We start from the raw sequence: 15934 nt of genomic DNA on the forward strand, positions 1-15934 counted from the left end.
GTGAGAACATAATTCCTAAGATGTGCGTCCACAAATTGGCTAGCTCTTTCTGTGAGACTGCCTATGCCGGACACTATGGGTCTGCCTGGTGGTGTCCTTTCATTTTTATGGACCTTGGGGAGGAGATACAGTGTTGGTATCTTGACGTCCTTCACATGTAGAAAATCTGATTGGGCTTTCGTGAGAGTCCCTGAGCGTGTAGCTTCATCGATCATTCTGGAATACAGGGCCACATAGTCTTGAGTGGGGTTGAAGGTGAGTTTACGGTAGCAGGTGGTATCGCTCAGTTGTCTCTCTAGTTCCTTCACATAAAGTGATCTGGACCAGAGGACAACATTCCCACCCTTGTCGGATGGTTTAATAATCGTATCATCCCAGTTCTTGATAACTTTTAGGGCTTTCATCTCTTGTACACTGAGGTTCTTTTCATATTGGTAAGTGCGCTTCTGTGACTCTAGCTGGTCTAAGTCTTGACTGACCAAGTCTGTGTAGACTCTGACAACAGGGCAAATCTGGAAGCTGGGATAAAACTTGGATTTCTTTTTAAGTTTAATCCTTTGTGTTTCATCATTATCACCAGTGTCCCTATCGGTTAGATCAGATGATCCTTCCTCCTGCAAATCTTCCAAGAAGGATATAATCTGTTCCTCTTCTCTACTAAAGAGTGGGACTGAACAGGTAGGGAGTTCAGAATTATTAGTGTCATTCTCCAAGGAGTCACTGGGCTTAGTACTGAAAAACTTTTTGAGTAACAATTTTCTGGAAAATAAATTGAGGTCCTTCTCTAATTCAAATCGGTTAAAGGTAATAGTAGGGGAGAAAGAGAGACCCCTCTGTAACACCTGTGTCTGTATGTCGGTAAGAATATGATCAGACAAGTTTATTATTTTGAGGGAGTCGGAGTCAGATCTTATTTCCGATATCGTTGGAAATCTCTCGGATCCTCCCTCAAATCTCTTGTGGGTCTCTTTTTTCTTCTTCCCCCTCCTTGTCCTGCGGTGTCCCAACCTAACCGCTCTCTCGTGTCTCTTGGGCTCACCCCTAAAAAATTCCTTTGTGGGTTTCTTGAAAGGGTATCAGTGGTTGTTTCACTCCCAGAGGAATCGATGTCAGAGGTGCTATAGTTGAGAGGGTTGAAAGGTTGTGCTCTCCTACTACTGGGGACATTCCACCTGTATACTCTGTTGGTTCTAAAATCTTCAATGTCTCTTTGGAGTTTGCTTTTCTTTCTGCTAATAATTTCCTTCTCCATCCCTTCTATTTCAATTTTAAATTTATTGTAGGTCCTCTGAAATTTGTCCAACCCTTTCATGTGTATTACCCTGACTCGATTTATTTTTGTTTCTATATGCTCTAATGTTCCCTGATTTATAATCGTTGGAATTTATTACATTTGCTGTCAATAATATTTTGCTCAAATTTGGTAACTTTTTCCATTAATAGCTGGTCTCTTTCCTTGAAATCTCTTGAATTCTTAAATGGTTCCAATTTATTTTTCAATGACTCTATTTGCTGTTCTAGTGGACATTTGACATTTGTCCAATAGCATGTCCCATTTTTCCTGAAATGATGTATCACCATTAAAAACAGACGGTTTAAACAGTCTTAATCCTCTTGGGACCATCTTTTTATCTAAATACTTCTGGAGGTTTGTTCTATCTAGCCAATGTTTGGTTTCAGATTTTAACAAATCCTCCAGAAGTTAAAAATCATCTTTTAAATTGCTAGCCTTTTCAACATCACAATCAGCAGGTTTATCCCATTTAGAAAAATATGTCTGTCTCCGAGTATGTTTATCCTTAAAATTGAGAAAACAGCTCATGACAGAAGCTCCGTGGACTGAGGGCAAAAGAGAGAAAAACAAACTAGGTTGATGTGAACGCTTGTCCTGTGCTGTTAACCGAATAAACCAAGCAGCTGCTGCAGAAGGGAGTAGTCAGCTCCCTTAAGGGCAAACAAAGAAGGTGTAGGAGCAGCGCTAAAAGAAGGGATTAATCTTGCAAATGAATCAATGTAAAATTATAACAAGTTTAATGGCACAATCAGTTATTTTATGATATGTGAATAATGAAATATACAAAAATTAAAACCAAATAAAGAATAGCCAAGGTAAGAATACTTACCAAGACACCTTGATAAAACAGACAGGCATTCAGCGAAACGTGTAGGTGCTTTTGGGATTTCCCCTTTGCAGCAACCATGGTTTGGACTTACCTGCTTATTGATCTGGACCTGAGCCCCATTACCTTGGAGAATCTTTCTGCCATCATATTGGACTTATACGGCATACATCGATGAGGTTTCCACTGTTGGGTATACTTTGCCCTAATTCATCAGGATCAAAATCACCTCCAGTGGCATTCCAACCAATTGGTCCCCCCAAGGACTTCCAACAAGGGACTATGCCCGGTCCAGTGCAGGTTATATGATCTAATAAGGTTTAAATCCACACCAGCTATAATTGTTTTAATATTCCATTTATCCCTTTTTACATTGTGTTTTATTTAGTATTGTGCCATTAAATGTGTTATATTTTTACATTGATTCATTTGCAAGATTAATCCCTTCTTTTAGCGCTGTTCCTACACCTTCTTTGTTTCAAACATAGCGTAGGTTGCCGCCGTGAAACTACACAAGTACCGTAATAATCACCATTTCCATATTGGACCATCATTGATAATAAAAGGGAGGCTGCAATTCTTAGTATCATTTTGCTGCTATTACGGTGATAGGTCCCGGTTCGTCCACCGTGATTGGTGTAAGTGACGTCCGGGGAGGGTGGAAATGATCTATCCTCCTTTCTGTCAGGCATAGTTGGCGGAAGTGTATACTATGAGCCGTGTGGTTGGCGGATGTCTATATAGGCCATGTGGTTTGGTGGATAGCGGAAGTAATCTATCCGTCTTTCAATCAGGCATGGTTGGCGGAAGTGTATACTATGAGCCGCGTGGTTGGAGGATGCGCATAACTAACAGACCATGTCTAGAGCAATGTCTAGGTCACAATTTGTTTATTGATTGGCGCAAAAACAGGTTTTTATGTTGGTGGTGCTCCCCTGAGTCCAAATATACGTACAGATATGGTGAGAGAAAAGAAGACTCTTTTTGTGGGGGCACTCTTGAGAAGTCTATAACGTTATTATGTTAAAATGTAACTTTTATTGAAATATTATTTAAAAAGAAATATGCATAGGACAATACAGTGCAATCTTAATAAGCCAAACCGGATGGAGTCAAAATCCTGGCGGTCGAAATACCGACACCGGAATCCCGACCGCCGAAATGCCGGCAATTTCTCCCTCTATGGGTGTCCACAACACCCATAGCGGGAGAATAAAATAGTGTACTGGGCCCGCTGCGTGGCGAGCGCAGCAAGCCCGCAAGGGGGGGGGGCGATCCACGCCCCCCCCTTGTCGGTATTTTGGCGGTCGGGATTCTGGCATCTGTATTTCAACCGCTGGGATTCCGACCTCTGGGATTTCGTACTGTATCCAGCCAAACTATATATTTACTAATGTGAGCAGCTATGTTCTGGTGGTTTGGTTCTAAGATTGGGTTTCCAGTTTGCAGTGAGTTTGTGAATATATGTTGTGCAACTGGCAATATTGGTTCAAGGATTTAGAACCAAGGATGGATGTGTACCTAGTAGAGCTGGAAGTTTAATTGGCTAGGGCTCTCTAAGTCAAGTGATAGAAACAATTGTCTGGATTAAATTACACTGCAGATGTAATGGCTCTTTAGCAGAAGGTATAAAGCACACAAGATTATGTATAGAAGACAAAGTTCGTCAAGATGATATACCTGTGTATTACTAGGTGCTTAGTGATGCTCCAGAGGTCATATAATATGCACTTTAGTGGGTAGTCAAAAGATCTGCATAGGTAGAACAATTGGAGACTAATGCCTAAATTGAATAATTGAAGGACCCGAGTGTCAAAACTCAGTATGCTTGTTATCTGACAGTTTGTATCCAATTATATAAGATGTTCTTAAACACAATGTAACAAAAGTAAAACTCTCTATTTCAAACCTAGAGTGTGTAGGTTTAACAACGTTGTACAATTACAAGGCAGTAGTTTAGTATGACCCTTTTAAAAAAAAAATATACTGCTGTCACTGAGTCATGCAAACGTGTATTGGACTCTGGATGAGAGAGTTTTCAGACTGGGCTGAAGGGTAAGGATTTGTAGAGAGAGATAAAGGACACTTCTCCTGTTGTAGATTAGGTTGCAGTTAAGCCCTGTTATCAAAATAACATTGCAGGGTGTTATGTCACCCCAATCTTCCAATGAGAGTGTCTAGTGTCTAGTGTATTCAATTGAGACTGATGATCATAATAATACTAATTGTAATGATAACGCAGTGTTATACTGCACAATAATAAGCAAAGTTACATACCTCCAAACTTCCAGGGAGACGGAGGAGGGACAGAGTGATGGGGGTGTGGCCTAATTTCAGGGGCATGGCCTATACTCGCGGCTCTCTTGCGAGGCCACGCCCCCATTTTGACGCTATGGGGGCATGACCCAGAGGCTCTTTGAGCCTCTTGCCATGCCCCCAGGCTGCGGGAATAGACGCTGTGCGTCTATTCACTGCTGCTCAGCAGCCGACAGGGGGGTCTCCCAACAGCCCACCCCTCATCACGGAACACTGCCGGCCGTGGGAGGGATGCGGGAATGTCCCCGAAAACCGGGACATTCCCGCGTTTTTTTAGACTGTTTGGAGGTATGCAACTTTATTGTAATTTGTAGCGCAGTTTATAATGTACAAAATATTTCATAGGTGAGAGGCTACAAGATAAATTTTGAACATAAATAAATAGGCATATTTATAGATCTGAGATGCCTGGCCTAAACAGGTAAATATAATTAAATCAATTGTAATATAGACAGTGAGTCATGATGCATAAAACAATATATAATGATAAACAAACATAAGAATAATTATAACAATGGTTGTTAATGTAGATGGATATAAGCACATGTGTTTAAATATGTTACATATATATATTGTAGGATGTACATGTGTGCACATGTGTGGACGCACATGTATATACATCCACACAAGTGCACACATGCACACACAGATTATGAGGGGAACAGGTTAGGAAAGTTCAGAATACACTGTTGGATCACAGTGCCTCATTTAGAGTACTCAGTTAAGTTCCAGTGCCTCATTTATACTGCTTTCACATTGCAGAAATGGGTAATGACACGGTATTCTTAAATGGGACTTGAGACCTTTCACATTGCAGGTGAAAACCGTTTTAAAAATCATTTAATACCATTCAAAATTCAACCCGTTTAACTCCCAAGAGACACGTTTCAAGCCATTGAAATAGAGCCATTCACACTGCCTAAAAAACGGCTTTAAAACGTGTAGGACTCTGCTTTTTAACCGTGTTGAATTACTGGTTATCTTTAACCGGTAAATCAACTTTGGCACTTTCACATTGCAGCCTTAAACGTTTTAAAATGGGAAAAAAACGGCAATATACCGTTTTAAAAGTGCAATGTGAAAGGGGTATCAGAGTACTTAGTTAAGTTCCAGTGCCTCATTTAACCCTTCTGGATGTAAACAGTTGAGTTTAAAAGTCCAATAAACTTTCTGGCAGCACAGTTAGTCTCTGAGTGCCCAGTTATGGGAATACTTTTTATTTTGTATGCGAATGATATAACATCCAGCATGTGCAATATTTTTGGATTTGCAAGTCAGCTGCATCGGGCACTGAATGCATCTGACAAATGAACTTTTCCATTGTTCTTTCAGAGAGGAGGAACAGGGAATGTCCACCTCCCCAGGGGAGAAAAGCATATATCGTTGGTGTGAGGTATCTGTGGATCTGTGAGAAATCTCACAGGTGTGAGGTATCTGTGAGACATCTCACAGATCCACAGATTCATATACTTGGAACCCTTTTTTTTCCTTATTATAAGTGTGTTATTGCTTCTAGGGATACATTTTCCAATTAGTATATTCTCTATACTATATTGCAGCCGACAGTGGATCTGAAGCTCCATCTAGTGATTATCCAGAACAATTGCTAGCATTTTTATTCTTATTTCTTTCACTCTTCTTCAATCTACCACACAGGTTATATTGATCAAAGTTATGCATATTCCAGAATTTCATTGGGAGAAACACTTACTGTACTCATTCGATTTACTGGATCAAATTCGAGATTTCCCTGGCTGCACAGTAGATTTTTCTATTCGATTTTGAGAAAACGGGAGCGCGCACCGAATCGAATGCAGATCGAAAGTGACACAAAAACCATTTGTTTTCATTTGGGATTCAATTTGATTTTGCTTCTATAAGCAACATCGAATCGAAAATCGGGAAAAATCGATGCATGTGTACATAGCTTAAGAGTGAACCAGAGTAAGGCCCCATACCCATAGGCTTCTTAAAGCCAGGAATGTGTTAATGAGGGTGCATTATGTTCACATTAAAGAATTGTTATTAAAAGCTAGACAGTTGACGGATATTGGTTCCCTTCAGTTGTTTGGAGATCTTTTTCAGGCACTCCCTTTAGCCAATGCCCTCATGAAGGTAAATGTTAATGATGGAGCTTTCATACTAGTTTGTTGGTATTCAGTAAGTGATCTGCCATCTCGATAACTAATCTGGAAGATGGTAAGAAACTAGTCTCTAAATGGAACATTGCAGGTAATTCTGCAGGCTCTTCCAGACGATATATGCCTATTCATTTATGTTATCAAAATTCTTGTAGCCTCTCACCTATGAAATATTTTGTACATTATAAACTGCGCTACAAATTACAATAAAGTTGCATACCTCCAAACAGTCTAAAAAAACGCGGGAATGTCCCGGTTTTCGAGGACATTCCCGCATCCCTCCCATGGCCGGCAGTGTTCCGTGACGAGGGGTGGGCTGTTGGGAGTCCCCCCTGTCGGCTGCTGAGCAGCAGTGAATAGACGCACAGTGTCTATTCCCGCAGCCTGGGGGCATGGCAAGAGGCTCACAGAGCCTCTGGGTCATGCCCCCATAGCGTCAAAATGGGGGCGTGGCCTCACGAGAGAGCCGCGAGTATAGGCCATGGCCCTGAAATTAGGCCACACCCCCAATCCCTCTGTCCCTCCTCCGTCTCCCTGGAAGTTTGGAGGTATGTAACTTTGCTTATTATTGTGCAGTATAACACTGCGTTATCATTACAATTAGTATTATTATGATCATCAGTCTCAATTGAATACTAGACACTAGACACTTCCATTGGAAGATTGGGGTGACATAACACCCTGCAATGTTATTTTGATAACAGGGCTTAACTGCAACCTAATCTACAACAGGAGAAGTGTCCTTTATCTCTCTCTACAAATCCTAACCCTTCAGCCCAGTCTGAAAACTCTCTCATCCAGAGTTCAATAAACCTTTGCATGACTCAGTGACAGCAGTAAGTTTTGATGGAAACACTCTTAAAACAAAGAGTTGTAGAATATCTCAAAACCAGCAATTTACAGGATCCAAAACAGCATGGGTTTACTGGGGGAAGATCATGTCAAACAAATCTTATTGACTTTTTTGACTGGGTGACTAAAGTAATAGATCAAGGTGGGGCTGTAGATGTAGCTTATCTAGACTTTAGTAAAGCTTTTGACACTGTCCCACATCGCAGACTGTTAAATAAACTTGAAAGCTTGGGATTGGATTCTAAGATAGTTGAATGGATAAGAGCGTGGTTGCAGGACAGAAAACAGAGAGTTGTAGTAAACAGAGTACAGTCAAAGGAGGGAAAGGTTACAAGTTGAGTACCCCAGGGATCTGTACTTGGACCGGTGCTTTTTAATATCTTTATTGGTGATATTGCAAATGGAATTGAGGGTAAAATGTGCCTTTTTGCAGATGACACAAAGGTATGCAACAGGGTAGACACACCAGGAGGGGTAAAACAAATGATTGAGGATCTAGGCAGATTAGAGAAATGGTCAAGAGAATGGCAACTACAGTTTAATGCCAAAAAATGCAAAATCATGCACTTGGGTCTCAGAAATCCAAAGACTCAATATAGTATAAATGGCACTATAATGGAAACTACTGAGGAAGAGAGGGATCTAGGTGTCACTATTTCAGGGGACTTAAAAGCAGGTAGGCAATGTAACAAAGCAATGAAGAAGGCAAGTCAGATGCTTGGTTGCATAGGGAGAGGTATCAGCAGTAGAAAGAAAAAAGTATTAATGCCACTGTATAGGTCATTGGTACGACCTCACCTAGAGTATTGTGTTCAGTTCTGGAGGCCATATCTCCAGAAGGATATAAATACATTAGAGACTGTACAAAGAAGAGCAACTAAAATGGTGCATGGCCTACATCACAAAACGTACCAGGAAAGACTAAAAGATCTTAATATGTATACTTTAGAGCAGAGAAGGGAAAGGGGGGACATGATAGAAACTTTCAAATATATTAAGGGCTTTAACAAGGTACAGGTGGGAGACATTCTTCACAGGAAGAGGAGCAACAGAACACGAGGACATGCACTAAAACTAGAGGGAGGAAGATTCAGGGGAAATGCGAGGAAGAATTTTTTCACAGAAATAGTAGTAGATAAGTGGAATAGCCTCCCAACAGAGGTGGTAGACGCAAATACAGTAGTACAATTTAAACATGCTTGGGATAAGCATATTGATATCCTTACAAAAAAATAAGGATCAAATATGGTTTGTGGTAACATGTTTAAAAAAAGGGGCAGACTAGATGGGCCAAGTGGTTCTTATCTGCCGTCAAATTCTATGTTTCTATGTTTCTATGTTTCTGGTGATTAAAAGGGTCATACTAAACTACTGTCTTGTAATTGTACAACATTGTTAAACTTACAGACTCTAGGTTTGAAATAGAGAGTTTTACTTTTGTTACTTTTGTTACTTTGGTATACCCTGATCCCGAAGGGGTTAAACTCAGATTTTGAGATCAAATGGTTTCTGTGATCCTGCACTTTGTAACAAACCCCTTTCTTGTGTATGTCCAATTTCCTTTCTGCACAAGGATACTATGATACGGTTTTTCAATTAAAAAAACTTTTTTCCTTTTTCCATTAGATATTATGGATGCCCATGAAAGATTAATTTGTCAAAATATATGAGATGTTGCTCAGTGCACCGAGGGATCACGTGACCGCGATACACTGGAGTTGTTATCAGGAGAGGATTACCCTCAAGCTGACAGCGTTACATATGGCCGGAAATGCAGATTCCACCATCTTGAGTAAGGGCACCATCACGCCAGGACCTCATAGAAGACCTGAAAGAAACACTCCCAAGTATCAGGTCACGTGACCGCCGGGAGCACCGATTATTGGCCGCCTAGCACGGCAATAGGAACAGCTGTTCCATTTTAGTGATTGATTATCACCCTTTTTAAATGAGTGGACAATAGCGATTTTTACTACAGCCTTGAAAAAGACCACAGTAGTGGTTGAAACGCGTTGGCAGCGATACCACAGCTACTAAAGGAGCTACACACTTTCTGGGGAGGAAGACATCAGCCAGGAACCTTGCTGCAGCGGTCCGGGACTGGTAACCTTTACATCAAGCTGTCATTCCCTGAAATGCCTTATTGAGAACTGATTACATCTAGTTCTCCACGCTTTCTGGTAATTGCAGACTTTCTCCCACCTCAGGATATGTGCTAATTCCAATGCTGTTATATTTTAAGCCTGTTTGAGAACTCTTTTCATTAAGGTTCTCATTTTATTCTGGTAATTGTGCTTTCAGATTGTTACCCCAGGAGGAAACCAAAAGCATTGTTTTGGATTTTATTGTATTAACCCCTTCCCGACATTTGACGTATATATACGTCATGGCCGGGATGTACTTCCCGACACATGACGTATATATACGTCATGACTTTAAACTGTCACCGCGTCTATAGACGCGGTGACAGTTTAAACATGTCTGCTGTCCCTGACAGCAGACATGTCCCAGCATGCCCAGGGGGGGCGGCGATGCCTCCCCCCCGTCGGCGATCGCTGCGATTGGCTGTTCAATGTGAACAGCCAATCGCAGCGTTTTCCTGTGTTACCGGCGAATCAGACGCTCGGTAACACAGGGATCAATCACCGCCGGGTGTGAGGGGGCGTAAGGGGGTCACCGGTGGTCACCGGTGATGACCACACCTCACCCCACCTGCCCCCAAGGCTGTGATTGGTCCGTCGGACCGACGGACCAATCACAGCCATGGCGCGTGATTTAAACTAACGGTGACTGCGCTGCAGACGCCATTCCGGTCTGGAATTGCGTGCAGAGCGGTCACCGTGCCAATCTGTCGTGATATACTGACCTGATCCTTGCCTGATACTTACCTGATCACCGCTGGTAGCGTGCTGCCAGCAGCTGGATGCTTCCTGGATCTTGTGACTTCCTGTGTGCTGCTGCTGCAGTGTCATAGAGTGACAGATAGTGAGAGATAGTGAGAGATAGTGAGAGATAGTATGAGATAGTGACAGATAGTGACAGAGAGTGATAGAGAGTGCTATATTTTGTGTCTGCTGCCCCCCCTTTTGTGCTGATCAGTATATCTGTGCTGATCAGCAACTTTTTGGGGGTGCAGGGTTTTTTTTTTATATATATACCTGTCAGTTGCACCAAAGGTTGTGCTGCCTGTGCAACTGACTGCTGCCCCCCCTGCTGCCCCCCCTTTTGTGCTGATCAGTATAAATTAACTGATCAGCAACTTTTTGGGGGTGCAGGTTTTTTTTTTTATATATACCCTGTCAGGTTGCACCCACAGTTGTGTGCCTGCTGCCCCTCACTGCTAATCAGTGTTGCATCACTGCATCACTGATCTGCAGTTTTTTTTTTTTGGAGAGTGCAGTGGGGTTTTGTTTTTACACCCACGTTGCTTTTGTGGGTGTCCTGTGGCCGCTGAGCGCTGATCAGTGACGTACATCACTGAACAGCATTTTTGGCACAGGGTTGATATAATTTTTTTTCTGCAGTTTTTTTAAATTGTTTTTTTTATGGAGAGTGCTGTGGTTTATTTTTTTTAAATTGTTTTTACACCCACGTTGCTTTTGTGGGTGTCTTGTGGCTGCTGAGCGCTGATCAGTGACGTACATCACTGATCAGCATTTTCGGCACAGGGTTGATCTATTTTTTTTTTTGGATCAAATTCCTGTTGCCTTTGAGCGCTGTTCAGTGACGGACGTTACTGACCAACATCTGTGCTCAATTTTTGGCGCAGGACCTTTTTTTTTTTTTTTAACCCCTTCAAGGTTGTACCAAAAGCTGCCTTGAAGTTGCTGAGTGACGTACATCACAGATCAGCATTTTTGCCACAGGGTTGATCTAATTTTTTTTTTTTTTTATTGGGATCAAATTCCTGTATAAAGTATTTTTTTTTCTGCACTACATACCCCCCGTGTTGAAATAAAGTTTGTACCCCCCCTACACTATACACGTGTTGAAACATTACACTTACAGAAACACAAAAATAAAAATGTCATCCCAAATGTCATCCCAAATGTCATCCCAGTCATCCAGAAGAATGTATTCAGCGGAGGAGGCATATGCCATGCTTGCCTCTGACTCTGACACAGCCAGTGATGCAAGCGGGGAATTTGAAGGATTCGTCTTAACCTCATCTTCCTCCTCTAGTGATGAGGGACCCCCTCAAAGACGCCCCCGTAGAGCAGCTGAGACCCCCCCCAAATGATTGATCCCATATGGACCCCATCACCAGACAATTTTGAGCCCCAGGTTCCTGAGTTTTTGGCCATCCCAGAAATCCAATTTGATTCAACAGGTCTCAGAGAAATTGACTTTTTTTTAAATTATTTTTCTCTGATGATTTTATAAATTTAATGGTGGACCAAAGTAATTTATATGCCCAGCAGTTTATTGCTCAAAACCCCACGTCATCATTTGCTAGGTGGACCCCTGTAGATGCAGTAGAGATGATGACGTTTTGGGGTCTGGTGTTACATATGGGCATAGTAAAAAAGCCAGAAATTAGGCAATATTGGAGTACAGATGTTCTGTACAGCACCCCACTTTACCGTATGGCCATGACTCAGACTCGTTTTGAGACAATCCTTAAATTTTTACATTACACCGATAATGCACAGTGCCCACCCAGAGATGATCCCACCTTTGACCGGCTATTCAAAGTCAGGCCGGTCATTGATCATTTCAGTGCCAAATTTGCAGAGATGTACATCCCTGAAAAATTTATTTGTATCGACGAGTCCCTTATACATTTTAAAGGAAGGGTTAAATTCCGCCAGTACCTTCCCAGTAAGAGGGCAAGGTATGGCATAAAAATGTATAAACTGTGTGAAAGCACCTCAGGGTACACCCACAGGTTTAGGGTATATGAAGGGAAGGATTCAAGAATTGAACCGCAAGAATGCCCCCCCTCCCTCGTAGGTGTTAGTGGAAAAATTGTCTGGGATTTAGTGCACCCCTTCCTGGATAAAGGTTATCATCTCTATGTGGATAACTTTTACACTAGCATCCCCCTGTTTAAGGCCCTTGGTTCAAGAGGTACAGCAGCTTGCGGTACTGTGCGCAAGAACCAAAGAGGCCTCCCAAAAACGCACATTGCCCAAGTACTGAGAAGGCGTGAAAGCAGGGCACAATCCACCGAAAATATGTTGTTGGTCAAATATAAGGACAAGAGGGATGTCCTTATACTGACAACAATTCATGGAGACAGTACCACCTCCGTCCCTGTACGAGGTACCAGTACCCACACCTCAAAACCTAATTGTATCCTAGATTACAATAAGTACATGGGCGGAGTGGATCTTTCAGATCAGGTACTGAAGCCGTACAGTGCCCTGCGGAAAACAAAAATCTGGTACAAGAAGCTGGCCGTGTATATCATCCAGATGGCACTGTATAACGCTTACGTGCTATTCCGTTCTACCAGCCAGAGGGGGACATTTATGCACTTTCAAGAGGAAGTCATAAAGGGCCTAATATTTGGGAACCAGCAGGCAGAGGGCCCCAGTACTTCTAGTACTGGCCCCCGTATTGTACCAGGGCAGCATTTTCCTAATGAAATCCCCTCCACTGCAAAAAAGGGCAGGACACAAAAAAGGTGCAAAGTTTGCTATAAAAAGGGAATAAGAAAGGATACTATTTTCCACTGTGAAACTTGCCCCGACAAACCCGGCCTATGTATAAAGGAGTGTTTTAAAATATACCACACATCTATGGATTATTAGGTTCATCATTTCACCGTGCTTCGGGGGTCTTGCTAATGCCACATAGCACCCACCATTCATTCCACCAGAATCTGAGCTGCAAAATCCAAAAATCACTCCTTCCCTTCTGAGTCCTGCCATGCACCCAACTGGTATTTTTTGGTCACATATGAGGCATTGCCATACTCGGGAGAAATTGGGGCACAGATTTTGGGGTGCTTTTTCTCCTTCAAACCTTATGAAAATGAAAAATTTTGAGCCAGAACTGCATTTTTGTGTAAAAAAATGTGATTTTTCATTTGCACAGCCCAGTTGTATCAAAATTGGTGAAACCCCTGGGGGTTTGAAATGTACACTATACCCCTAGATGAATTCCCTGAGGGGTGTAGTTTGCAAAATGGGGTCACTTGTGGGGGGGTTCCACTGTATTGGTGCTTTGGGGGTCTTGCTAATGCGACATAGCACCCACCAACATTCCACCAGAATCTGTGCTGCAAAATCCAAATATCACTCCTTCCCTTCTGAGTCCTGCCATTTTTTGGTCACACATGAGGCATTGCCGTACTCGGGAGAAATTGGGGCACAGATTTTGGGGTGCTTTGTCTCCTTCATTCCTTGTGAAAATGAAAAATTCTGAGCCAGAACTGCATTTTTGTGTAAAAAATTTAATTTTTAATTTTCACTGCCCAGTTGTACCACAATTGGTGAAACCCCTGGGGGTTTGAAATGTACACTATACCCCTAGTTGAATTCCCTGAGGGGTGTAGTTTGCAAAATGGGGTCACTTGTGGGGGGGTTCCACTGTATTGGTGCTTCGGGGGTCTTGCTAATGCGACATAGCACCCACCAACATTCCACCAGAATCTGTGCTGCAAAATCCAAATATCACTCCTTCCCTTCTGAGTCCTGCCATGCACCCAAATGGTATTTTCTGTTCACATGTGAGGCATTGCCGTACTCGGGAGAAATTGAGGCACAGATTTTGGGGTGCTTTGTCTCCTTCATTTCTTGTGAAAATGAAAAATTTTGAGCCAGAACTGCATTTTTGTGTAAAAAATTAAATTTTTCATTTTCACTGCCCAGTTGTACCACAATTGGTGAAACCCCTGGGGGTTTAAAAATGTACACTATACCCCTAGTTGAATTCCCTGAGGGGTGTAGTTTGCAAAATGGGGTCCCTTGTGGGGGGGTTCCACTGTATTGGTGCTTCGGGGGTCTTGCTAATGCGACATAGCACCCACCAACAATACACCAGAATCTGTGCTGCAAAATCCAAATATCACTCCTTCCCTTCTGAGTCCTGCCATGCACCCAAATGGTATTTTTTGGTCACATGTGAGGCATTGCCATACTCGGGAGAAATTGGGGCACAGATTTTGGGGTGCTTTGTCTCCTTCATTCCTTGTGAAAATGAAAAATTTTGAGCCAAAACTGCATTTTTGTGTAAAAAAATTAATTTTTCATTTTCACTGCCCAGTTGTACCACAATTGGTGAAACCCCTGGGGGTTTAAAATGTACACTATACCCCTAGTTGAATTCCCTGAGGAGTGTAGTTTGCAAAATGGGGTCACTTGTGGGGGGGTTCCACTGTATTGGTGCTTCGGGGGTCTTGCTAATGCGACATAGCACCCACCAACATTCCACCAGAATCTGTGCTGCAAAATCCAAATATCACTCCTTTCATTCTGAGTCCTGCCATGCACCCAAATGGTATTTTTTGGTCACATGTGAGGCATTGCCGTACTCGGGAGAAATTGGGTCACAGATTTTGGGGTGCTTTGTCTCCTTCATTCCTTGTGAAAATGAAAAATTTTGAGCCAGAACTGCATTTTTGTGTAAAAAATGTAATTTTTCATTTTCACAGCCCAGTTGTACCACAATTGGTGAAACCCCTGGGGGTTTGAAATGTACACTATACCCCTAGATGAATTCCCTGAGGGGTGTAGTTTGCAAAATGGGGTCACTTGTGGGGGGTTCCTAACTTTTAGCATCTTATGGTGCCTAGAAACCTACATGGTGCCTAAAAAATAATCTCATAAAAAGGAGGCTCCAAAATCAAGTAGGTGCTCCTTCTATTATGAAGCCTGTGGTTTGGTCAACGTGCACACTAGGGCCACATATAGGATATTTATGAAAACAAAAGAATTGGGGGTATCAATTTTTAGTCACATTTCTCTAGTAAAATCTACTGTGTTCCTTAGAAAAATGTATTAAAATTGAAAATCTGCAAAAAAAATGAAATTTTGAAATTTCACCTACACTTTGTTTTAATTCCTGTGAAACACCTAAAGGGTTAACAAACTTCCAAAATGCTGTTTTGAATACTGTGAGGGGTGCAGTTTTTGAAATGGCATCATTTATGGGGGTGTCTCACATACAAGTCCCTCAAAGTCACATCAGAACTGAACTGGTCCCTAAAAAAATCAGTGTTTGAAATTTTCTTGAAAATTTGAGAATTTGCTATTTATATTTTAAGCCTCCTAGTGTCCAAAAAAATTAAAAGGAGGTTGAAATAATGATGGAAACATAAAGTATACATATGGTCTATGTTAGTTATTAACTATTTTGAGTGGTATGATTATTTGTCTCACAAGCAGAAAATTTAACATTTTGAAAATTGCTAAATTTTCAATTTTTTTACGACATTTTGGTATTTTTCACAAAAAAACACAGACTGTATCGACCCAAATTTACCACTAACTTGAAGTACAATGTGTCACGAGAAAACAATCTCAAAATCACTGGGATAAGTAAAAGCAAAAAAAAGTT

The sequence above is a fragment of the Crinia signifera genome, chromosome 11 (assembly GCF_055691185.1).
Source record: "Crinia signifera chromosome 11, ASM5569118v1, whole genome shotgun sequence".
NCBI lineage: Eukaryota > Metazoa > Chordata > Amphibia > Anura > Myobatrachidae > Crinia > Crinia signifera.